The sequence below is a fragment of the Galeopterus variegatus genome, unplaced genomic scaffold, assembly GCF_000696425.1.
Source record: "Galeopterus variegatus unplaced genomic scaffold, G_variegatus-3.0.2 Scaffold1705, whole genome shotgun sequence".
Lineage (NCBI taxonomy): Eukaryota > Metazoa > Chordata > Mammalia > Dermoptera > Cynocephalidae > Galeopterus > Galeopterus variegatus.
The window spans coordinates 188,916-213,468 of record NW_007727816.1 but is presented as its reverse complement, the minus strand read 5'-3'; the positions used below and the strand labels follow the sequence as shown (position 1 = coordinate 213,468).

At 43.5% G+C, this 24,553-nt stretch overlaps 1 protein-coding gene across 1 annotated transcript in view; it reads right to left on the bottom strand.

The window, feature by feature from the left end:
- The window catches only part of POU6F2 (POU class 6 homeobox 2), a 240,052-nt gene that overhangs the window by 127,375 nt on the left and 88,124 nt on the right, over nt 1-24,553 (bottom strand). The gene's annotated exons all lie outside the window — the stretch shown is intronic.

Genomic DNA, 24,553 nt, shown 5'->3' with positions numbered 1-24,553 from the left:
CCGACCCCTCAGACGGGAGCGCCGCCGCGCTTCCCAAGCGGCGCACTATCCAGTGCACCACTGGGCCAGCCCTCAAATGAACATTTTGGTTTTATACTCTGTCTTCTTTGGTTTGACCCAGCATTGTGATATTCTAATTCATTCTAGGATGCTAATTAGATTGAGTTCCTTAAATTCTCTGGGCTGAGATCTGACCCCAGATGGGACCACATTCTCCTCTAGCTCCTACTGTGGCATGAACCTTCTTTTGAAAAGTCAACAATAGACATTTGTTCCTGATAGTCTGATAAATGCTCCCAAAGACTATTCCATAGGATGCTAGTCCCCACATATGTTCTAGGGGGGAAAAAAAGTGTTCCATTGTTAAAAATTTTGGGAGACACCACATGTTGTATTTTATTTCTGGAAATATATAGTGAGCATTAGAATACTAATGGCTACAATTTCAGCATTAAAGAAACCTGATTAACATTTTTCATCCAACACTGACCAAATTCATTTGGCCTTGGAATCCCATCATCCTGCGTTTTTTGAAACAAACTTATGCATATGTATGGAACTAATATTGTAAGGGGCCCACTTAGAAATGACCTGCAGGTGTTTCTGTTGTAGTCAGACATGACTACTTTATAAATGAAGGAATTTTACATATACGTAATGTACATATATACATATATATAACTATACATATGATTTACATATTTTATATCAGGGTTTCTGGAGGAAGTGATGAGCTATTTTCATTGTTAAAATAGTTTAATAAAATTCTTAAGTTTTGGGGCCGGCCCGGTGGCGCACTGGATAGTGCGCCGCTTGGGAAGCGCGGCAGCGCTCCCGCCCGAGGGTTCGGATCCCACATACGGACCGGTTCCCGCTCACTGGCTGAGCGAGGCGCGGGAGCAACACCGAGGGTTGCGATCCCGTTGCCGGTCCCCTGTCCGGTACGGGGGCAACACTGAGGGTTGCGATCCATTGCCAGACACAGAAAAAGACAAAAGACAAAAAAAAAAAAAATTCTTAAGTTTACCCCTGGTAAGTCTGCATGGATTTATCCATATATCAAGCTTACCTACTGTGGTGAAACCAGCTCATTCACACTAACGAGAAACTTTGAGTGTAATAAACATCTCTGATTAATAAAAAAATTAAATATGTGTTGAGTCTGTGCATATGAATTTCTTAATAAGTGTGTTTTCCTTGAAGTCGAAGTATTTCAGATCGTCTGACAGGAAAGGAGGAGGAGATACAAAAGAGCATCTTAAAGGGTGCAAAGGTGGGAATCTGGAGCTGGGACTTTCTGTGACCAGCCTGGACAACCAGGGGTCCACTGAGTGATCCCCAGGCTCTAGGAGAGCGTGTTGCTATGGCTTGATACCTGTGAGGAACCTGGTGTGGATAACTTGCTCCTCAAATAAGCCTATAGCATGTGTAAAGGAAGAAAAGGCAGTTCTATCAGTACTACACTTTTAAATAAGACCTTCCTTAAGAATAAAAGATTTAAATAGCCCCTCCTGTCTTCTTCCATCGAGTTTTCTAGTCTTCTTCAGGTGTCAGTACAATATCAAATTGGAACTCCCAGGATTTGGATGTGCATTTTGACTGAATCCCAGTGGACAGCCTCTATATGTTCCTTGATTTTGCTTGACTGATGTTTGCATAACCTGCAGGGAATCCGCAAACTGTAAATGGAAACATTGATTATTGATTTGAAATCCATTTGCCCAACAGACAAGACCAAATTTATCCATCAGAGACTCCTAGCCCTCCCACAGTAACTGGTCTCCTCCCCTCCCGGACTTGGCAGAGGCTTGGTGAAGGGGGTGGTGGAAAGACTGGGCTCTGCCTGGAGTCAGTTTTCTGTGCTCTGCTCTTCTCCAGTATGTGGACCATCGCACTGTTGGTGCTCTGTCTGCTTGACACGTCTGAGAGTCGCAGTACACCAAGGTCCACACCACACTCTCTGCCTGATGCCAAGTGCACTCAAGGGTGGAAGGTCCATTTGGGTGAAATAGGAAGCGGCTCCAAGAAGTGCTCGTGTAATATCCAACCTCATTATTTTTCCTCCATAAATGTGAAAAACAGTTGTTTACATCTTTGGCAACCTCTTCTCAGAGGCTAATCTACCTTCCACTGGAGGTTGAAAGGCTTAAAATTGTAGCTAACAGTTATTGAGCATGGTTTTCCAGGGATTTTTTACTTCTTTTATTAAGGTAGAAGAGAAGCCACATTCACCAAAAATGATGCTGTGGATACAGCGGAAAGGGAGAAGTATGCTTACTTTATATTCCTATGCTAGTAAATAATGAAATAGTTCTTTAATCAGCAGACAAGCAGGATGCACGCTGGCTTTGAAAGCATCAGTATTTGCCTTTCCCTTCAAATGAGATTCACAAGAGAGGATGTTACGGGCAGTCCAGTGGCTACCGTGCCCAGTTTCAACACAGCACAATGTTCACTCAAATTTCTTTTAGGCTATAGACACATGGGCCAGTGCTTATTTCCATGGTTGATTTAATCCATCCCCTCTGCCAGCGTGGGGATTATTCCCTACAGTTATTCTCCAGTGATCTGTCAGTTCAGATTTTAAAAAGTTAAGTGACAAAGATGCGGTGGCTGATTCCTTCTGAAGGCTGTGGGAGCAGAGTGCGTAGCAGATTTCTCTTTAAGAACCTGACTATGAGCTCGTCTCTTTAACTTCCCCCATATCACCATGAACCTCCTTCCTCTAGGCTGAACTTTAAGCTCCCTAAACATGTTGATAGAGTTTGGATGTGTTGTCCCCTGAAAACTCCTGTGGAAATCTGATCCCCAATGTGGCAGTGTTGGGAGCTGAGTCATGGGTGCGGATCCCTCATGGATGGATTAATGCTCTCCTTGGAGGGTGGGGTAGGGAATGAGTTCTCCCTTTATTAGTTCCCACGAGAGCTGGTTGTTTATAGGACCCTGGCACCTCCCCTCTCTCTTGCTTCTCTCACCATTTGATCTGCTTATACCCGCTGGCTGCCTGCTGTTTTCCACCATGAGTAGAAGCAGCCCGAGGCCCATGCAAGATGCAGCTGTCCCAGAATCGTGAGCCAAATAAACCTCTTTCTTTATAAATTACCCAGTCTCAGGTATTCTGTTATAGTAGCACAAAAACAGACTCATACACATGTAATTCAGTTTTGTTCCTATACAACCACTTCAAGGTTGCCAAAAAGCTTTCTAGATCTTACTTCACTGGTTGCTTATTTTTTGAAAAGAGGAGATAGTGTTTATTTTCTCTCACTTTACAGATGAAATCTAAGACATGATTCTAGGACCAAGTGTATACTAGCTGTGCTTGGCCTTCACAATAAATGGTAATATTTTCCTTAAGCTACATCTATTTTTCTATTTTGAGACATGGAAATCAGAAATATACCCTTGCCAGCTGTGCAATTCCATTCCAGATTCTTGGAAAAGAAACCTGTAATGAAATGACTTTAACTATGTACAAAAATGTTACTTGTGTTAAATGTCAAAAGTTCCTTATATTACGTCATAAATATTATTACTGTTCTTATTTTCTATTTCCGTTGCCACAGTGGAATTCTGTGGTTAGATAATGAATATACTGCATGGGTAATTTGGTTATTTTGTATGGGTGTGCAAATTAGTCATTCAATTCTCATAACTCATTTTAAAGGCTTCCACATGTACTAAGTGAGGCAACTAATGGTTTTAATGAAATAATTACACTAATGATACTCTACTTGGAGAAAAAGGTTATCAAAAAAAGAATTGGGAAAATTCATAAAAAGCAGAAGATGCTGGAATATTAATGGGGCTGGGGTGTAATATGGTCACATCACCTACATGAGTACAGATGTTTTTGATAATGTCTCATGGACTTCTGCCAGGCTGGTTGATCTTGCTTATGGGAAATAAACTAGTATTATTTTTACTTTGTCTAATGCAGTATGGGCAAAAGAGGCAAACACAAAGGTATCAGTCAGGATAGGTTAGGTTTTGCTGTGGTAACAAGCAACACTAAAACCTCAAAGTTTCTTTCTTTTCATGTTGTAAGACAGCAGGGTGCTTAGCTCATTGTAGTCACTTAGGTGCCCAAGCTGAGGGAGCAGCCACCACCTGGAACTTTGCCAGGATGATGCCAGAACGAAAGAGTGCTTTCAAGGGTGGGAATGACATGCTCTGGCTCAGAAGAAACCCCCATCATCTGCTGTCAGAACTCAACGGCCAGCACTAATCACATGGCACACTCCGACACAAGGGGACCAGCAAGTGCTATACTATCCAGACCCAGAGAGCGGGGAGCCACAGGAATTTGGTGAACACCATTCATGACCTCCACAAAGGCACCGCTCTGCCTCTCAGATAGTTTCTATATTCATCACTTTCTTTCCACATTCATTTCCCTCATTTTAACCTCATTTGCCTTGTCTGGGTCATTGAAAGGACCTATTAACTGGCCTCTAATCTCTTACCTTCCCCATTTTCTCTCTCACTCATTAATCAACCAGTGTTATCAAATCATGTGCCGAATGCCCATCTGTAGCCTGAATTGTCTTTCTAAAACACAGATGCAATTGGCCCACTAATTAAAAAAAAAAAAAAGGAACGTATGACAGTTCCCATAGTAAAGAGTTAAATCACAGTGCTCAGCCCAATATTGGAGAACAAGTGTGCTCTGACTCCCACCCACCTTTGCAGACACATCCCAGCCTCCTCTGAGGCCTCCCTTCTAGTTCAGAGGCAGAAGCTGGTGGGGTGTGGCTGCACATGGCTGGCACACAGGGGTGCCTGCTCCCACCGTTACAGAACCAGGGCTTTAAGACAGTTTGAATTGGTTGATGAGATTAAAAAACCAGGACAGCCTCCATAAGAAATGCATTGTCCATTTTTGTTAAAAAAAAAAAGAAAGAAAGAAAGAAAAGAAAACACCCAGATTGTCTGGCAACATGACTGTGCATGAGAACTGGAACTGACTAGTTGCTGCCTTCTCGGGTAGGGCTGGTTCCCACAGGGGCCAGAATGGATTGCTGTCCTCTGCGCTCCCATGAGGGGGCATCATGTTATGCCTTGCACTGCAGTGAATAATGTGTCCCTGGGTACCTCTTTTACCAAATACCTTCCTAAGGAAAGTAACTGTTTTTTATTCAGGTCTTAAAAAAAACTTCCTGTCCTCTTTCTCAGCAACCTGCACATAGTAGATGTTCACTGAATAATTAAAAATGATCATTGTAGGGAACTGTACTTTGGCCACTTGTCACCTCTAGCATGTTCTTCTTACCTAATATGTATCACATGCTTGCTCTAGTTTGGTTCATGGAAGGAGAGCTATCATGGGAGAATTCTTGTGGTTAAACAGATCCACTGCTCAGGATTCTGAATATGTGTAAATCATATGACCTCTCAGCATGCAAGGTACTGCAATTAACTTTGGGGAATGTTATAGATTTATTTTTTTAAAAGTTGAATTCTTGTGTTCCTTTTTTATTTTTATAACTATACAGGCTAAGACAGCCACCCTGATACCTCTGGAGCCATAGCCTAAAAATTCTGTAGGATAATTTTGTGAACTAGCAAGTTATTAAAAGTGAATGAACATCTAGAGATTCAAGATTTGTTGGTGTGCTATAGGAATTCAACATGCAATATGAATATAAAATGTGGTCAAGGAGGAAATGACAAGCTTAGAGAGCCCTGAAATGTTATTGGGGTAAACAGTAAAGTGCTTCAGGTGGATCTGAGATGGACAGATTATGTCATAATCTTAGAAGAGAGAAAAATGTCATCCTAACCCAGGGCTGACCCAAATTCCACCCAATCTGGGGAGAAACATAATAATGGGTTAAGAGGGTTTGAGTAGAAGGTCAGGTTTTCAGTAGTTGAGGCCAGCAGGGTGTACAAGGCGGCCGGGCCCAGCATACGTGCGGTCCTGTTGAGTGAGCTGTGGTGGAAGGCCCCAGCGCAGGGTGGCGGGCCGCCCACAGTCACTCACTGTCCCTCATGCCATGGCCACGGCCCACTCCTGGACGTCAGTACACTCACGCTCTGTCCAAACGGGAAAACGGTCAAAAGGCGGATACGCGGACACAGATTCCCTCAGGAGTCTCATGGGTCCTTTCTGCTTGCGATGAGCTAACACTGAGGACACATCCTGAGCAGGTCGTGTACCTTCAGAGGAAGACGGGAATCGAGTTTTACCACAACAGAGCATCTCAAGACTTCAAGCTCCTCCTCGACTGTAAGCTCCTCCACAACCATGAGCTACTCCTCAACTGTGAGCTCCTTCTTGACTGTGAGCTCCTCCTCGACTGTGAGCTAGCTCCTCAACTGTAAGCTCCTCCACGACTGTAAGCTCCTCCACAACTATAAGCTACTCCTCAACTGTGAGCTCCTTCTTGACTGTGAGCTCCTCCACAACTGTAAGCTACTCCTCAATTGTGAGCTCATTTTTGACTGTGAGCTCCTCCACAACTGTAAGCTCCTCCTCAACTGTAAGCTACTCCTTGCCTGTGAGCTCCTCCTCAACTATAAGCTAGCTCCTCGACTGTAAGCTCCTCTGTAACTGTAAGCTACTCCACGACTGTAAGCTCCTCCTCAGCTGTGAGCTCCTCCTCGACTATGAGCTAGCTCCTTGACTGTAAGCTCCTCCATAACTGTAAGCTACTCCACGACTGTAAGCTCCTCCTCAACTGTGAGCTCCTCATCAGCTGTGAGCTCCTCCTTGCCTGTGAGCTGCTCCTTGGCTGTAAGTTCCTCCTTGACTGTAAACTCCTCCTCAAGTGTAAGCTCCTCCTCAACTGTAAGCTCCTCCATGACTATAAGCTCCTCCTTGGCTGTGAGCTCCTCCTTGCCCGTGAGCTCCTCCTTGATTGTAAGCTACTCCATGACTGTAAGCTACACCTCAACTATAAGCTCCTTCTCAAGTGTAAGCTTCTCCTTGACTGCAAGCTACTCCATGACTGTAAGCTCCTCCTCCCTCTGGGAGGCCCCAACCCCAGCTCATCGGCCCTCCTGAGTCCCTGCACTCTCTTCACATACAGTAGACACACTTATGGTGCAGCCGCCCATCTCGCCTCTCTCCTCTCTTCTTTCCTCCTCTCCCCCATGTTCCTCCCTTCCTTCCTCCCTGTCCATTTTTCCTTCTTACTCCAAACATTCTTTAAGCACCTGCTCTATGCAGGGGAGGTACAGGAAGCTGAGTGCATGCATGGGAAGGAGGCTGTGGTTCTGCTGTGTGCACCTCCTTCACACTCCATCTGGGAGAGCACGTGCACATGCCCAGTCGTGACCTTGCGACGTGACACTGACTGGCACTTCTAGGTTAATGACTTCCACCGTCTCCCCACTTCTCCTTAGCAGACCCATCCTCACAGTCACGCCCACCCCTTCTTCTGGCTCTTGCTGCCATAGCTTCCTCCTCTGGAACCCATGCCTCACGGTTCTCTCCTGCAGAACCCCCAGTGAACTCCACACCTCTCACCATTCCCTCCCAGGGAACCCTGCATTCCAGCACACTGCTCGCCTATCGTGTCACACACACACTTGATGTCTATTCATGATTTGTTCTGTTTTCTGAAATAATCTCCCTCCACATCCCCCTAACCCCTGGTTTCTCTCCATCACGATTCTGTCCTTCTTTCAAAACTCAGCTCATCTTCCTCTGCCCTGTGGAGGACCTAGCAGGTGCAGTGAGTGACCCTGGCTCCGGTATGTGCATATATGGTCGCAGGCATACTGTGTTGTGCTAGAACACTGTTATCCTTGTTCACACCAGGCTGAGACTCCAGGGTCATGGTAAGCCTTTTGGGATCAGGAACTCCTGTGAGAATCTGATCAAAATATGTACTCTTTCCTGAAAGACATACTTATACTTATTTAACCTAACTTTTCAGGGGATTTCAGACTCCTCTGAACTCCAGCCAGAGACACCTCCCCAAGGCTAAGAACATCAGCTTTGAGATCAGGCTACAGATCAGGGCAAAGGGAATCTGGCCTTCCCTAAAACATGTGGCCCTGGCTGGTGTCCATTGAGATGGGGAGGTGGTCTTAGGACAGAGATCTGCTTGGAAAGTGGGCCACAGGTGTCTGACGGGACTCTGGCTTCTTGATGGCTTTTATTGTCATAGGTCAGGTCTTGAGAAGTTTTAGCTATGCTCTGAACCTTCCAGGTGGGAGGAGTTAAATGGTACATGGAGATACATTCTGAGTGAGCTCAAAGTGTAAGCCAGACTGTCTAGGGAGACGTTACTCTCTGAGGTTTTACTAAAGTCATATTCAAATATTAGAGCTTAGTGTTATCTGTCATGGGGGCATAAGGTGATCCCGTGGTGGCAGATATCAGGCACCACAGTGCATTGCTAGAACTAGATGCAGATTTTTAAAGAGGCCATCCAAGAATGAGGTAGACATTGCTTAACTCTTCATCTATGCTATAAAGGAATGTGATTATAGGCAGTATTTCTGGAAGGAGCTACTGGCATTCTGTGAGTCCCACCCATCCAGGAGCAGGGGCCCTTGACCTTTGCTTAATGCCAGGAAAGGGGAGCTTCCATGGAATTACACAGACAGCTCGTTTGTGTCCTTGCATTAGGGGGACACATTCCACCCGTATTGGCCTTTTGTTGGAAAATGCCAAAGGTAAAAGACAGGCTGGTTAGCTGCTGTAAAAGGAAGCTAGGGAGGGATGGCAGCCCGAGTGGCTGGCACTGGAGGTTTGCGTGAGAATCTGCTCGGGGCCAGATGGGGGCCACGGGCATGAGACAGTGCTGGCATGGGCCTTCATAGGTCCCATCTGAGGGAGTCCTGGGGAGGGGCAGTGACGTCCACACAGAGAATTTAGAGAGAGCACATCCCCCACATCCAGGGATCTATATTTGAGAGGCCAGGATAGGAAGGTTTCCAAAAAACCACAAAATCATCCCTCAGTAAAAGAGGCAACCTAGATATCTCCAAGTCCAGGGAGCATGAAGCCAGCTGACGGTAGGCCCTGTCAAGCAGCACGTCCCTGCTTTCCTTTCCTCTGAAAGGGTCAGAAACCAAAGACAGGGAGGAGAGCTGAAACGTTAGGTGGGGAACAAAGAGAGGGAGTTGACTAACCCCATCCCCAGTTGTGGGCTTTCTGCTTGCAGCTCAGCTGACAGGTAGGATGTGGGAGGCGAGGGAGCTGAAACGTCACATCATGTGGAGTTCTGTTACCTATGTTGGTACATTCTACTCATTCAACTGAAGCAGTGTTCCTGTTCCCTAGGAGTGACCAGGGAAGTTGTGGGGCTGCCTTAAGTTGTCATGTGAGGGCAGGGGAAGAACCAGCCCTACTGAATGAGTTTAGAGTCATAGTGAGTGTCGGAATAAAGTTGAAGGAGCCATGTTTGTTCAACATGAAGGTGATTCAAGGAGTTCATGGAAAGATCCATATTATTCTTTCAATCTCATTTTTCCACGAACTTTTTGAAGTACCCTATATATGGTTGCACTAACCTTAGAAGAACTAAGCCTTTGTTTTTTTCCTAAGAGAGCAGATGGGTGCCTCTGCAGCAGATATTTAAGATCGACTGGTTTAAGTGCACTGTATTTTCCCCTGTGTCTTTTCTTCTTTTCTCCTGGTGTTGCCCTAGTGAGTCTAAGACCTTTACTGGGGGGGAGGGGTAAATTTCCCTTTCTTTGGAAACATTCATTCAGCATACGATACATGTGTTTATTGAATATATACTGTAGAGGCTGTCCAAAACTCAGGGTGCAGAGGGATTACCTAGGGTGCTTGTAGAAACACTGATTCCAGGGCTCCACCTCCACAGATTTTGATTACGTAGCTCTCTAGAGGGCTGAGGAATGGACACCCTTTAGACAAGCTTTGGATGCAGAGGGGACTTGGTCCACACCTGAGTGGCATTGGTCTCTACTGGGTTCCAGGCACTGGGCTGGGGGCCTAGGATGCTGCAAGGAGCCAGACATATTTCTTACTCTCAAAAATCTAACAGTTGGGTGGCATATGCATATAGCCTGCAGACTACTGACGTATTTGAGTATATGTTTTTTTGAAGGCATTTACAAACCAGGGGACAACGATCGATTTATTGTAGTGAGAGAGAGAAAACCCATTGCAAGTGGCAAGAAAGAAAGGTTTTCTACTGGTGGGAGAGTTAGGCTGGCGAGAAAGAGGAAATGAAGGGTGAAGTCTTTAAGGGCCCAGTGCAGTGGAAGAGCCCCCATGTGATGGGAGGAGTCCTCTGCCAACACCCTAACAAGTGGTAGGAATCAGAGCTGGCAGCGTCCTTGGAACTCATCAAAACCAACCTCACCCTTGAGAAATAAGGAAAATGAGACCCGGAGACTTCAAAAGATTTGCTCAAGTGCACACAGAGGAAAAGGTAAGATTGTTTATCTGTATGTTTGGGATATATCTTGGACCAATTACCACTTACACCAGGGGGAGTCCTTCATTGGCATAGAATTCTAGAGGTAGTTCTACATCTAATAGTTAAAATCCCTGTAAATATATGACTAAATGACTGAAATAATTAGAAAGGCCTCCACGAATTTCTTTTTAAAGCTCTAATTGATCTAAGATAATATAAGTAAGTGAAAAAAATCCCCATGGTAATTTATTATTTCTTAGCTTTTGACCATAAATTATTAAATCTAAAAAATATCATTGGCACAAAAACCGAGTTGTATATATGTCTTCATTTGTTCAGGCAATACATATTTACCAAGTACCTGCTATGTTCCAGGCATGTGATTGCTTCCAACCCAGCCTGGAATATTAATGAGTGTGTGGGGGGTGTGGTATTTATGTGAGAAAGGACTACAGCTTTCTCTGGATGCGTGCTGGCTTTTTACAAACCACCAGTGAGTGCCAATCATGTAGGCAGCTGATTCCTAGGTCCAGCCAGCTAGGAGTGAGTTTTAGACCCTTCTAAGTTAAGGAATCCTCCGGGAAATATTGCCCCTCCAGTGCACTCAAGGCCAGGTAAAGCAATTCAACCACACCTACTTCCTTAGAGCATAAAGGATGACTTACTGCAGAGGACGTGGGGTTCCCGAAAGGGAAATTCCTGCCCTGGAATAAAGCGCCTTGCTCATCCCCCAAAGGAAGGCGAGTTCCTGCTTCTTCCCTTGGGAAGAGCATCAGGGTCCATTATAGAGACAAAGCCATGTCACTGCGTGCCTTATGGTTCTGCCACTTACTTTTCAAGTGGAAGAATTTAAAGAGAATGAATATGCAAAAAGACTCAAATCCATGTTTGTCAGTTAATAAAATTAAGTTATATTCTGAAATTCCTTATTGCAACAACATTTCATCTTCCTGCAGCCACAGCCAAGTGGAGCAATAGGATGGAGGAATCTGCTGTCTCGTTGTCGAAATACATGCTTTGCAAGTCTTCAGATAACCTAGTCTTTCAGGTGAGACTACACACAGAGGACTGTGTACAGACCAACTTAAGATGCTCCCAAGTCTTGAGTCTTACATGGAAAACAACACAAAGAACTTTGCAAGTGTGGAGACTGCCTGGTGTCCCCTGCACCCTGTGGCGTGGCTCACTCACACTGCATGGGACAGGAAGTCAAGGGTTTTCAGGAGCAAGCGTGGTCCTAGGTTATTTGTCAGCTGTGCTGCCTGAGATCCTAAGATTGTTGTCAGCTCTTCTCATTTGAGTCCCTAGATCTGGTGGGGATGAGCGTCAACTGTGGCTCTGAATAAAGTCACAATTATGCTTTGTTAGTTTAGTGTTAGGGTTAAAAAAGGAAGTGACAACAAGTCTTTATCAGTGTTCAGAGGGTCTCAGTACCAAGATAAATTCAAATCTGCAAGCTCGGTGACCTAAATGGTACTGTTCGAGCATTTAAAACAGCAACGCTAAAGGTAAACCCTGTCCATAGATTGAGACACACTATTTCTAAGGTTTCTACTACTACCATTCCTACTGTTACCGCTATTACTACTTTCACTGCTGTTATTTCTACAATATTCGTTACCAATATTATTATTCGAGCCCGGTGCTAAATAGAACTTGAATTCGAGGAGGACCTCCTGAGTCTGCTGTCAGCCAACGCCTCTCACCTTAACCAGCAGGATTTTTTTTTAATTATATCTAAAGGATGAAATAATTAACTTGGGGCAAATTATTTAACCAAATTTTATGTCTTTTGTCTATAAAATTAGGAAAACAAGTGGCTCTGCATGGATGTTATAAAGCTAAAGTAAAATCTTGCATGTAAAGCCTCTAGGTTGGTGTCATGCATGAAGCAGGAACATGGAAAGAGTTCATTCATTCCTTTCCCTTCTCCCTAAGCCACCACTGTTCCTCCTATAGGAGACTCCAGCCCCAAATGACGAGAGAGAGAGACTGGGACATGGGGGTAGGGGCGGGAGTGTGGAGAGGAAAGGGGAGTGGGGTAAAGGGGAATAAAGTGAAGGCTGTTCCTGAGAGCAGGGCTGCACAGCTGCTCACCTGGAGGATGGGGGCAGGAACTGTCCGTAAACTACTGGGCATCTATTTTTCCAACAATACGGAATTATAGCCTGAAAACACAAACTAACATGAGTACTTAGCATGTGCCACACTTAACCTGCTACAACCCTTACAAAAACCCTAGGTGGTTACTTCGCACGTATAGCTTGAGGGACCTGTGCCAATGTCCAGCCACAAGCCAGGACAGGAAAGTCCTTCTTGCAGTGACCCTAGAGTCTGTACGCTTTCCTGGAAAAAGTAAATGCTGAGGAAACACGTACACAGGGAAACAAGGTTCTCTCTGATGGTTTACAGAATTAGGGCAGCAAGCCTCCCTCAAAAGTCCTAACCCATACATAGCAGTCCCCCCCCCCCGCAGCAATGAAGGGAAACTTAAGCCTTCCTTTCCATGCCCGTAAAGTAGGATACCAAGACTGACGGTACCACACATCTGTCATGAAAATGCTGGAAATACAGTGAAGTGTTATACTTAAAACCACAGAAGTTTGGGGTTTTGTTTTGTTTTAATTTCGATCACCTGAAACTTTATCTAGACCACCTTTAGGAAGGTCATCAGAGTCATGGTTCCATGGCCAAGAGATTTTCAAAAAGTTGTCTGCTGTAAAGTTCAGGAGGCCAGCTGCCATCATTTGGGCTTAAGAAAGTACATTTCTAAAGAACTCTCAGGAACAAGTCTTTTCTTTTATTCAGAGCCTCAGAGATCTCTAATATCTTTGCTACAATTTAGTTTATTCTAAAAAATAAAATCATGATTAATTTAGGCTCCAACTTTCCAGGCCAAATATATATATATTTATTATATACACACACACACACACATCACACATATATGCACACACACACATATATATACATACACATATTTATGTAAGAATAAGTTTAAAAATTTTTTTTTTTTTGTCTTTTTGTCTCTTTTTTTGTGTCCGGCAACGGATCGCAACCCTCAGTGTTGCACCCGTACCGGACCGGGACCGGCAACGGGATCGCAACCCTCGGTGCTGCGCCCGCACCTCGCTCAGCCAGTGAGCGGGAACCGGTCTGTATGTGGGATCCGAACCCTCGGCGGGAGCACCACGGCGCTCCCAAGCGGTGCACTGTAGCAGTGCACCACCGGGCTGGCCCCAAGTTTTTAAATTTTGACTCTTGCTATGAATTTCACATCTTCTCAACTGGATTCAGAAGTAGCAAGGGCCACACTAAGCTTGATTATTAGAAAAACAATAACAACAAAATAGAAAAGCCAACAAATAAAAACATTTATTTCCTGATCTTCCCTACAACTTCCCAGCGAGAATGTGCCCTTTCACCAAAATGCCCAGTACTTACTTAACTCTCAAACCTTTAGGTCCTTCTATAAGCTCTTTTATTTTTACTGAGTGGAAGTACAGAATATTGCTTCACAGTCCATGTCTAACTGGGAGGAATTTCCTGAAGATCATATTAATGACAATTTTCAAAAGAAATAGGTGATCACCTGTTTACTCAATTATAGTAAACGAATTTCTCCTGTTGGAATTACTGCTGAATTGTAAGTCTCCAAGAAAGGCCAGTAAACCAGCTGTGCTGGGCACCTGCCCCTGGGAGCTCTGCAATTTAAACAGCAGCCAGTAGGAACTGGGCGACCTCCTGTTAGGAGTATAGTTCCAGTTCCCACAAGGAAACGTCTGCAAAACACCATCACACACACTAGCATGGAAACTGCTTGTACCATGTGTACGTAGCATCACAGAATCTCAAAGCAGGAGAAGAATTTGGGGCTTTCTGGACTAAACTCCTTTATATGCTGGACCATAGCATCCCTGTTAGAAAACACCCAACATTTTCTGCACAATCTCTGTCGGCAGGGAGGCTCAGTGTTAATGAGGAGGCCAATTCTATCATTAGCTTTGACTTTAAGAGGATTTTCTTGGAAAACTGAAAATCTACCTTTCTTTAAGTGTCCAAATTCTATTTCTGCAGCAACACCTGAAAAGTCTTTTTTTTTTTTTTTTTGACATTATTTATAATACATTTAGGGTCAATTAACACAAAGGCCAAGTATTCATCAGATTGTTGTAACAAGATTTGGTTTTCAGACTCCTGAGCGTATTGCTCTTCTGCCTCTGGCACTCTGGGTCAAAAATGTTAAAGGGATGGATGGGAAAAGATAGACTTTACCCCAAGGGATTCATTTATTCAATAAGTATTTGAATGCCTACCATGTTCCAGGCACCATTCTAGGAATAAACAGACAAAACAGGTAACAATTTGTATCCTCAGGGAACTTATATTCTAGTGGGGGGAGACAGATAAGAAACAAGATACATAAAGAAAATAGAGTATGTTAGATGGTGTTAATTGCTAAGGAGAAAAATCAAGCAGAGAAAAGAAAGAGGAAGTGTCGTTGAGGGTATTGGAATTAGAGAGGGTAGCAAGGAAGGCCTCACTCAACAGAGGAGGGAACAAGACGCACAGAGTCTTGGGGCACCTCGAGGAGGTGCTGGTGCAGGGCTTCAGTGTGGCTGGTGTGTCTGGGACTGGGCAGGAGGGACCGAGGCTGGAGAGCGTGGGGCGAGAGGCAGGGCAATGGGGCTGGAGAGAGAAGGGAAGCCAGAAGGTGTGGCATCTTGTGAAGCACTGAAAGAGCTCTGAGGGGGGTGGATTCTCCACCCATCTCTTTCTGGAGTGAATTTTTGGAAACTGAGACCAGCTTACTATTTATTATTTCTAGATAACTTGCTTTGATGCCTATATGCCTGAATAATTAACCTTTAAGTTTAGTAACAGCACCAAAATATGCCTCCTAGCAAGCATTCTGTATTACTTTTGTCCCCATAAATATATTTTTCATGCTGATTCAGCCCTTTCTTCATTTCCAGATATTTTTCCTATAACATCTTCTATTCTCTTTGGAAAATTAATTGTATTTATGTTGGATCACAAATCTATATCTTTTTTCCCTCCAATTGCCTTAATCTCTGATTCTTTTCTTCTACTTTCATGCATAGAGATATTGTGCCATTAATTCTGTTTTCAGCTATATGAACCCTGTTCACTGATGTCTCTGACTTATTAATCCATTCTTTAATAGTGTTACTCTGATTCATAATGTGTTTTTGTAGCCCCTGAATTCTTTCTCTAAAAATTTAGTTTAATGTTACTATCACCTCTTTGAAGTCTTGTCTTGTTAATTTCATGTTTGCTTTCATTTCCTTTATAGAGGATTTTTTCCTGTTTTGTTTTGTTTTGTTTTGTTTTTTCATTTCAGGATAAAGTCTTCACTTGATTTTTGCATACTATATTTTACATGTAGCCATATGTGTCTCTGTCTCTGCCTTCGCATGTGGCTTTTATGACTATGGCCATTGCCATCAGTATTTTTATCTATACCTACACCTACAGAGCTATATCATTGTCTTATTTCTGCCATTTATCTATCCATCCGTTAATTAATTAATTCAAAGAGTATTTGTTGACCACCTACTTAGTGCCAGGTACTAAATGGATACTAAAGATAAATCAGGAATAAAAACAGACAAAAATCTCTGCCCTTCTGGAGCTTACATTCTAGGGGAGGGAGACAGAAGGTAAATAGTAAGTGTAATAAGCAGATACCTCATGAGATGTGTTAAAAGGTGGTGAATGTTTTGGGAAAAATTACAGCAGGGCCAGGTGACTATAGTAGTGAAATGGGTCACCATTGCGGAGTTTGAGCCGAGGGGCGATAGGGCTTCACGTGTAACACCCTGGCTGCTCTTCACATATGACACGTGCCCCTGGCGGCCACTCTTTTCCCTGCAGTGTCAGTGGATTCTCCCTGACCCTTTTCTTTCCTTAGAGATCGATCACCTGCCCCTCGGAGCTTCCGCTGAGGGTGGGGGCTCTCAGGGATTGAAGGAGTAGGGAGGAGGACAAGGCCAGCTGGAACCTGGACAGCCACTTGGCAACCCACTTCCTGCTGTGACTTCTGAAATGCTGTTAAAACTACCTACTAGGATGACAAAGCCAGACAGGGATGTGGCCTGCTTTCCCGGGTACTTACTCCTAATTGTCCCCCCGGTTCAGGAAGAAGTCCATCCACCGGAGACAGAGGTGTCAACTGCAGCCTTCACTGTCCTGTGCCATTTCCTCCTCTCCCTCCCATGTGCCTCTCCTGGCTCCACTCTCAGAGGGTGGGGAGAGGTGGCAGCTGGTGGCACCCCTGCTCTGGGTGGGCTCTCCCTCTGGGCCACCAGCTTCCTTGGTGGCTCCTGATTCGTGTGGTCTCTTCTGCCCACCAAAGCCGTGCTTTCAGCTCTGGGTGACTACAGTGGTCCTGCCTCTCTCCTGGCTGGGAGTCTAAACTAGTATGTTATACACACATAAGTTAACATTCTCCTTTAGCATCACAAAGTATGAGCTGACGTGTGGTGGTGTTGTCTTAATTTCAAAACGAATCTGCCCTGTTTTAAGAGAACAACAGCAGTATTTTGATATTTAAGGCGGTAACAAATGTTTTTCACCAGCACCTGAGGATTTGAATTTCTATCTTAAGACTGGTTATGAGAATGAGGGTCTTTGACTAAAAAGTCTGTGCTTCTGGACAACAACCTCCTTTGTGTTCCTAAGTCTTATGAAATAAAAACTTAAACAGACATTTGTGTCTAAGCCAGTAAGGACACTGATCCCTTCCACGCCTTATACATAAAGCTGTTATTTTCCTAACTGTGTGTAACATGTTGAAACTTACTTCAGCTACTTTTCAACCTTGGAAAGTTATTTTTAAAAAGGATTAGATCCAATGCAGAGATCTGAAAGGCTTCCCATCCTTTATAAGATTTTTTTCTTTCTCTTTTTCCGTTCATTGTAAAACACTGTGAAGAATTGCGCCGTGGAGCTGTATACTCTGGAGTGCCCTAGATTCAGGGAATTCAGAGTTAAGGCTCCAACGGTAACCTTAACTTTGCCTTCCTGCAGGGTTACAGCAGCCTTTTGTTACTTGATCACGCCATCCAAAAGAGGTAAATTCTCCACCGCTTATCTGCCGTTCCACCTGCAAAACCCTCTTTGAAGTCACTGGGGCTCTGGGCACTGTGGGGCCAGACATACTACAGGAGAATTAGGCCCTGTGCATTCACCACTACAAAATGACACATATATATGCATTTCTTATCTGTAAGGAAGGGTTCAAAAGGCCACAATTTAGCTGCTTGATGGTGCCTTCTGGAGGAGCTATACAGGAAAAAAGAGTGTGAGCTCTTCCATTTATGTAAGTCACATTCTATGTCATGTCACCAACTCGTATATAGTTGTTGGATAAAAGCTTCCATTGAACAGGAAAGGTAACCTTGTAAAAATGACAAGCGTAGGCTTTCTCCGTATTTTATGCAATTAAAATGTTAACCTTGACATTATACTAGCCCTTCAGTTTTCTTTAAATGCCCTTCAGTTTGTGAACCTGAGGAATTTTTATTTTATTTTTTTAAGTGTGGAGCATCTATAGCTGGGCAATCTCCTTCTTATTGTGTCTTCTTTACGGATAGCCATGGGGACTGGCTGTCCTGGCCGGTGACCATGGCCATGTCTGGGGTGTCCTTCACCATCTCTCTTCCCTCATTTCTTCCAGGAACTCTCTTCCTATCTCATCTCACCTCCCCTGCTATTGAGTGATTAGAGGGACAGAGTAGGGATGGGAGAGGACAGACAGTGAAGGTTGTTCCGTCCACCTTGCTTCTCCCCAGCGTGGCACTGGCGGGCAGGACCCTTGTAGCATCTTCTCACTCATGGAGAGTTTTGTATCGCCCCTGAAAGAAAACCCCTCAGATCCTCTCCAAGACCTGATTTTCCTCAAATCCAGTTGAGTCTTTTTCAGTTTTCTCTGCCTTCTGTGCCCTACGGACAGGAGGGTGAGGGCATGGAAGGAGCTGTCAGGGGCTGCTCGCAAGTAGCGTCTTCTTGGAAAATGTCATGACGGTGGAGCGTGCAGTTGTGTGTTTGAGCCACAGGACACTGAGAGAGAAGCTCCGAGACACATCTGGAATGGCTGTCAAAACCTTGGGCTGCAGTGAGACGTGGATGAGGAAACAGATGGATCCACTCCCGGGGCCTGGAAGGGGAGGAGGGGAGTGAATACTGGGCAGCCAGACTGTGTTTCCTGGGGTGGGGGCACTCGGTGAGGTAGAATCACTCCCTTTTTGGCTGCCCCAGAACAGTCACCAGCAGGGTGGAGCTGGGTGGTATTCTGCTGCTTCTGCCTGGTACGGGGTAGGGGCGAAGCAAGGGGACCCCAAATCTTACTGTTTTCCAGAACACTGTTCTGATATTCCAGTTGGAATAAGAGGCTCTTTTCACATAGAAATATGCACTAATTGTCATTCACATCCGTAGTTCAGCACCAACTTTGGGTGGATTCTGGATTAGGAAGCTGGTAGGGCCAGACCTAGCCATCTCCCTTGACTGTGATGCTAATGAAGCTTAAGCCACAGGGTCCCTTAGGGCTCAGGCCCCTTCTTGGGCCTCGTGACAAGTTGTACTGAGATGCTTTAGCTGCCACCGGCTGCAGCTGTTGTCTCTTTCCACTTCGATCCCCTTTCCTCCCCTACCCGGCACTTCTCTTGGTCAGGTGGTACTTGGAGTGGTTGTGGGCATATGTGGGGAAACTGAGGTGGGGATATATTTAGTGTTTGTTTAATACGATGTCTTTATGCAGTTTGCAGCTCCTTCTATGAATAGTTGCTATCTTGGTGGAGGAAGGGCTTCCGGCAATGTTCCTGCCACCCATCTCTGTGACATGGCTGTGCACCACCAGAGGACCTTGTTCCACGGCACCTGGCGCTGGAAGTACATGATAGTGGAGACAACAGCTGACATGAGCAAAGACAGAAGCCAGTCTGTGAAATCTTCAGCCAAATCTCACTACTCCTAATGAAAGTAACACGATTTTTCTCAAATGTGACAACGATCCTTAAATTTTACATTATCAATAACAAATGAAGCTCTAAGAAACTTTCCTATAGTATCAGTAATTTTTTTTTAAAAAGATTAACAATGACAGAGGGAACACTGAATTATCTTTCAATAATCTCCATAGAAACTGCCATTACACAGTTTTTGGCATCTGAAGAGGCAGTCAGAAGGTATTAACCAAAAAAAGATGGAAATATTATGACGTATGATAGATTATATTTGTGCATTTTGTGGTGCTTATGGCTTTTCCAACTTTTACATTTGTACTTTGTTATTTTTTCTCATTCTAAAAAAATACAAACTTTAATACACAATTTTGTATAAACTTTATATTATTTTTCTTGAAGACAACTGCCACAGTTACATAAGCTTCATGCTCTATGACCCCAGATCTGCTCATGCAGAAAGAAAATTCTGATTTATATTAAATACTGATGTAGCAAAAAGATGTTTTTTAACATAGTGGCTGGCTGTCAACTATTTTAAATGTAGAATAGTAACTGCAGCCAACAGCCTTCTGAGAGCTTTTTTAGAGTTCAAATCAACATCTCTCGAGCATCACGTGGTGGGTCTCTGGAATGTCTGAAGAATCCAATATCCTTAAACATCTCATCATTGACTGATTCCCACTGAACCTCTTCTAACAGATCCCTCCAAATTTCTGACCTCAAATCAGAGCTGAAAGTTTGTAATGGCAAAGCCAATTAAGACCAGGAGCAAAGAAATCAAAGATGACTCTTAATCCCAACCTGGATGGAAACACCGATAAACAGGTCCCTCTGGCACAGCAAATGGAAACCATCAACTCCAGTTTGAACAGAAGTCCCCAATCCAAGTCCCCAGCTCTATACATGCTGAGGACATACATAAATAGCACGCCTTTCTATTTGGAAAAGTCTCTAGGCTTTTGGTGTTCTGCAGAAAATTCTAAATTCCTGGCCAGCTTCTCTGAATTTAGTCAGATTAAGTAATAACCTTAAAAGTGAGCCTAGAGCTAAAAATCCTGAGGCAATGGTTACAAGGAAGTCAGAGTGTGATAATAAATTCTAGAGAGTAGAATCAGGTGAAAGGGTCTCAACTTGCACCTTGTTAGTGATATAATAGTGGTAGGGTGGTGTCGTGGGGGGAGCATGGGTTTTGGAGACCTGGGTTTAAATCTCTAATACTTACTCAGTGACCCTGGCTATGTTACTTAACTTCTTGAGCCTTGGTTTCCTCATCCATAAGGCAAGCTTAATGACACCCACCTTCAAGGACATTAGGAAGAATAAATAATGCTGGGGCAAATGTCTGGATACTGGTCGATACTCAAACGATAGCCAGTATTTCTTTTGTGGGTTTACGCCACCACTCCTGTTTCAAGGTCAAAGTCTTATACTTGTCAGTAATAGCTGCTTTTATAAGCAAGCATGACTTTATTTTCAACAGTGCTAATTTATTGGCTACTGACAGGCTGGCAGTTCTGGTTGATTTAATATGTTGGGTTGTCTTGATTTGTGAACCTGTTTTCTATATGTTAGAAGCCTGGACATTTAAGACATTGTTCACATATATAGGACTTCATAGACTGAATTTGCAAATGTAATATTTCTTTCTGCAGTTAAGTAACTATAGATAAAAGGAAAAAAATAAAAAGAAATAGTAATGAGGGTTATTTCAAAGGAAAGGAAATCAATTCATATTCCAGAATGGTTAAAGAATTTGCTACCCTATCCCAACAAAGAGAACTGTCTATTGAAGCTTTCTAAGAATAAAGCTCATTTCTCTTTTCTTTTACAAATATTCAGTAGAAATCACACACATGACAATTCAAGGCATCAGCCTCCAGGATGTTCTCAGCACATTGAAGAACATTAGCAAAGGCCCGTTTACCATGTTGCATTTTCGAAGAGGTTATAATATTGCCTAATGTTGCCGAGTGAAGCCAACCATCTCCCTCTAGGTTGTACTTGTATGTTCTCATTGGAATTGCACAGCAGGGGAAAGCCTCTGTGGAGTCCCCACATGTAAATATGATACTTGAAAACCTTCTCAAAATTTCAACATTGAGGACTATAACTGCTAATAAAAATCACAAACACCAGGAAACGTGCAGACACCTGCTGCACATCTATACGCATAAACATCGTGATTGCAGCGTGATTGCTTGTGAGCAATCTAGTTCACTTGGTCATGTGCTAATGAACTCAATATAAGGTTAGAGCGACATTCTGATTTTTTTTAACCCTTTGAGACTTATAAGAAAGGCATTTTGAGTTAAACACATTTGTATTCAAACACATTTTTAAAAACACCAATACAGGAATTGTCATTGATTATAGAGCAAGAAGTGAAAAATTAGGAACATTATTATTACGAATTGAATGCCCTTGGGCAAATGACTTGATTTCATTAGGGCTTAGTTTCTTCAAGAGTAAAATGAGGGAAGGATACCTTCATAATAAAGTTACTGTGAAGATTAAATGAAATAATGTGTCTAAAGAGCCTATCTCAGCACTACATGCTCAATAGTAATTATTATTATTTTGGCTTAAGACACATACTGGATTCTTATATCAAACATGTTAACTTGTGAATTTGTATATTACACATAGTTGAAGAAAAGATTTTTTTTTTTTAAAGAATAGGCTATGAACTTGGCTGGGCAGGCTTAGCCTGAAGGTATAAATCTTGTATATTTTAACATACCTTACTTAACTGGAAGACTTTTAACTAAATGATGTTCTGTATGATTCCACTTTCTAGAATTTATCATCACACTCTTGTGTCCTTCGTAATCATTATCTCAGGGAATTTTAGCCTAAGGCTTACTTCTGGGGTCACTAAAACTGTCTAGGAATTTAGAATTTTCTGCAGGATACCAAAAAAACCTATGGACTTCCTTTCCAAAGAGAAAGGCATGCTATTTGTGTGCATTCTCAGCTTGCATGGGGCAACATTTTTGTGTTAGTCTTTGGATTGGGCACTTGTGTCTAAACCAGAGTGATGGTTTTCATTTACTATGCCAGAGGGCCCTGTCTTTCAGTTGTTTCCATTCGAATTGGGTTTTAAATTGTTTCTTGATTTCTTTTCTCTTGTTTTTAATTGGCTATGTTTTACAAAATGTTCTGGCTATCATTTGGGGTCAGAATTTTGGAGAGATCCTGTGATCCACATTCTTCTAATACAGACACTAGTAAGCAGAGGTTGTGTAGGAGTCAGTCCATGATGAAATGTTTGAGGTTACTGGATTGTTCAGATGTTCAAGATGACAACCAAATTTTGGCTCAAGAGATGTTGATTTGAACTCAAAAAGCTCTCAGAAGACAGTTTCTGTAGTTTGTAAATCCTCTTTTGTGTCCTTGCCTTTTTTTTCTGTCACGCATTCACCCTTTTATTATTGATTTGTGGGATTTCTTTATATATTAAAGGTACTTCCTAGTCTGTCACATGTCACAGCTATTTTTTGTTTGTTATTGATCTTCCTATTTCTTTGGGTTTTTCAATATAAAAATCCTTTAAGTTTTTATAAATCAAATCCTTGAAGATTTTCCTTTATGGATCTGTTTCCCTTGCTTTTTACTTTTAGGAATGCCTACCCTATTTGAGATGAGAAAAATATCACTGAAGGTGTCTGTGCAAAGGGGTGACATTATCAGGGCTATGGTTCAGTGAATTAGTCTAATACCATATCTGGGATAGTCTGAAGTGGATTGAAGTGGAAAAGGGGAGGGCTGAGTGTAATAATCTTGATAAGAAATAATAAAAGTCTGACCAAACTTCCGCAGGAAGTACCCCGGGCTCTCCAGAGTCAGGGTGGTGGGAGACTGAAGGCCGTGGCCACCTGAAACATGCAGCCAGCCCAGCGATGACCACCAAGCCTCAGCAAGAAGGGCCCCGGGTTCCTGAGCTGGGATGGTGGGGGTGTTGAGGGCTTTTGCCCGACCCACATCTGCATCCAGCCCAGCAATGACCGAGCCACCACTGGAAGCCCCCTGGTCTCCCTTATGGAAATGAGGGGGGTGACACAGGCCTCACTCCCACCCCTCCTCCTTCCTCCTTCTTCCATCCCATTTCCTTCCCCTTTCCCCTCTCCCCCTCCCTCTCAACTGCTCCGCAACAACATCCTAGAATGTAAAAAAAAAATTAATTAAACTAAATTTTCTTTAAAAAAAAAAGAAATAACAAAAGTCTGAACTAGGTGGTGTTTCATTAGTTATATTTCTTAACTTCCCTTCCTATGAATATATAGCTCACGTGTTCACCTAGTTCTGGAGCTCGAGGGTCTGGGCCATGGCTAGGTGGGCTGCGTCCACCATGCCATGAGTCACAGCTGGTTCTGAAGTTTTGCTCTCACAAAACTGAGAGCATCATCCTCCCGATCCAGTCCATAAGATCAACTCCATTTGAATCTTCCAAAAGTCACAGGAATGAGAATATTGTGAAAAGATAGAGGATAAAAGCAATTATCACCCGTGAATATTAGGTATTTCTACACATCCACACAGAACAGCCATCCACATAGAACTAAACATCAGCAGTATATTGTGTAAAGGTGCTGTCTGTGCTGCAGCAGCTGTTGCCTTTTCCAGCACACATGCAAGAGCCGTCATGCTCCAGATGAGGACCCCAACCAGCAGCTTCAGCGTCACTTAGGAACTTGTCAGAAATGCAAATTTTCAGGCGTCCCCTTGGACCAACTAATGGAAAACTCTGGCTGGGGCCCAGCCATCTGTGTTTTAAAAAGTCCTTTAATTGATTGTGAGGCACGTTCAAGCTTGAGAACCACTGGACTAGATTAGACCTCACACCTAGACCTCTGGCATCACTCGCTATTGCCGTGCGCTGCTCTGTGTTCCGTTCTACAAACGCTTACTGCACTCTGACTGTCACTGACTTTGTGACGGATCCTCAAGTTACAAAGAACAGATGCAGGTACGCATGTCACTTAGATAAAGCACAATTTTCATTTTACTGTAGTTTCTCAGCTCTCATTGATTGTTTCTTTCAAGTCAAGACAACTAGTACTTATTAAAATTCCATGCATCGTGTGTCGTGCTAATCACCACGGAGCTCCTAAGGACAGATAAGACGTGGCCTTGGCCTTCAAGGATCTCACAGTTTCATTGAGACCAGTCAAAGACGCAGGGAAGAGCAGAGCCAGTGAGGATACAGATTCGAGTGCT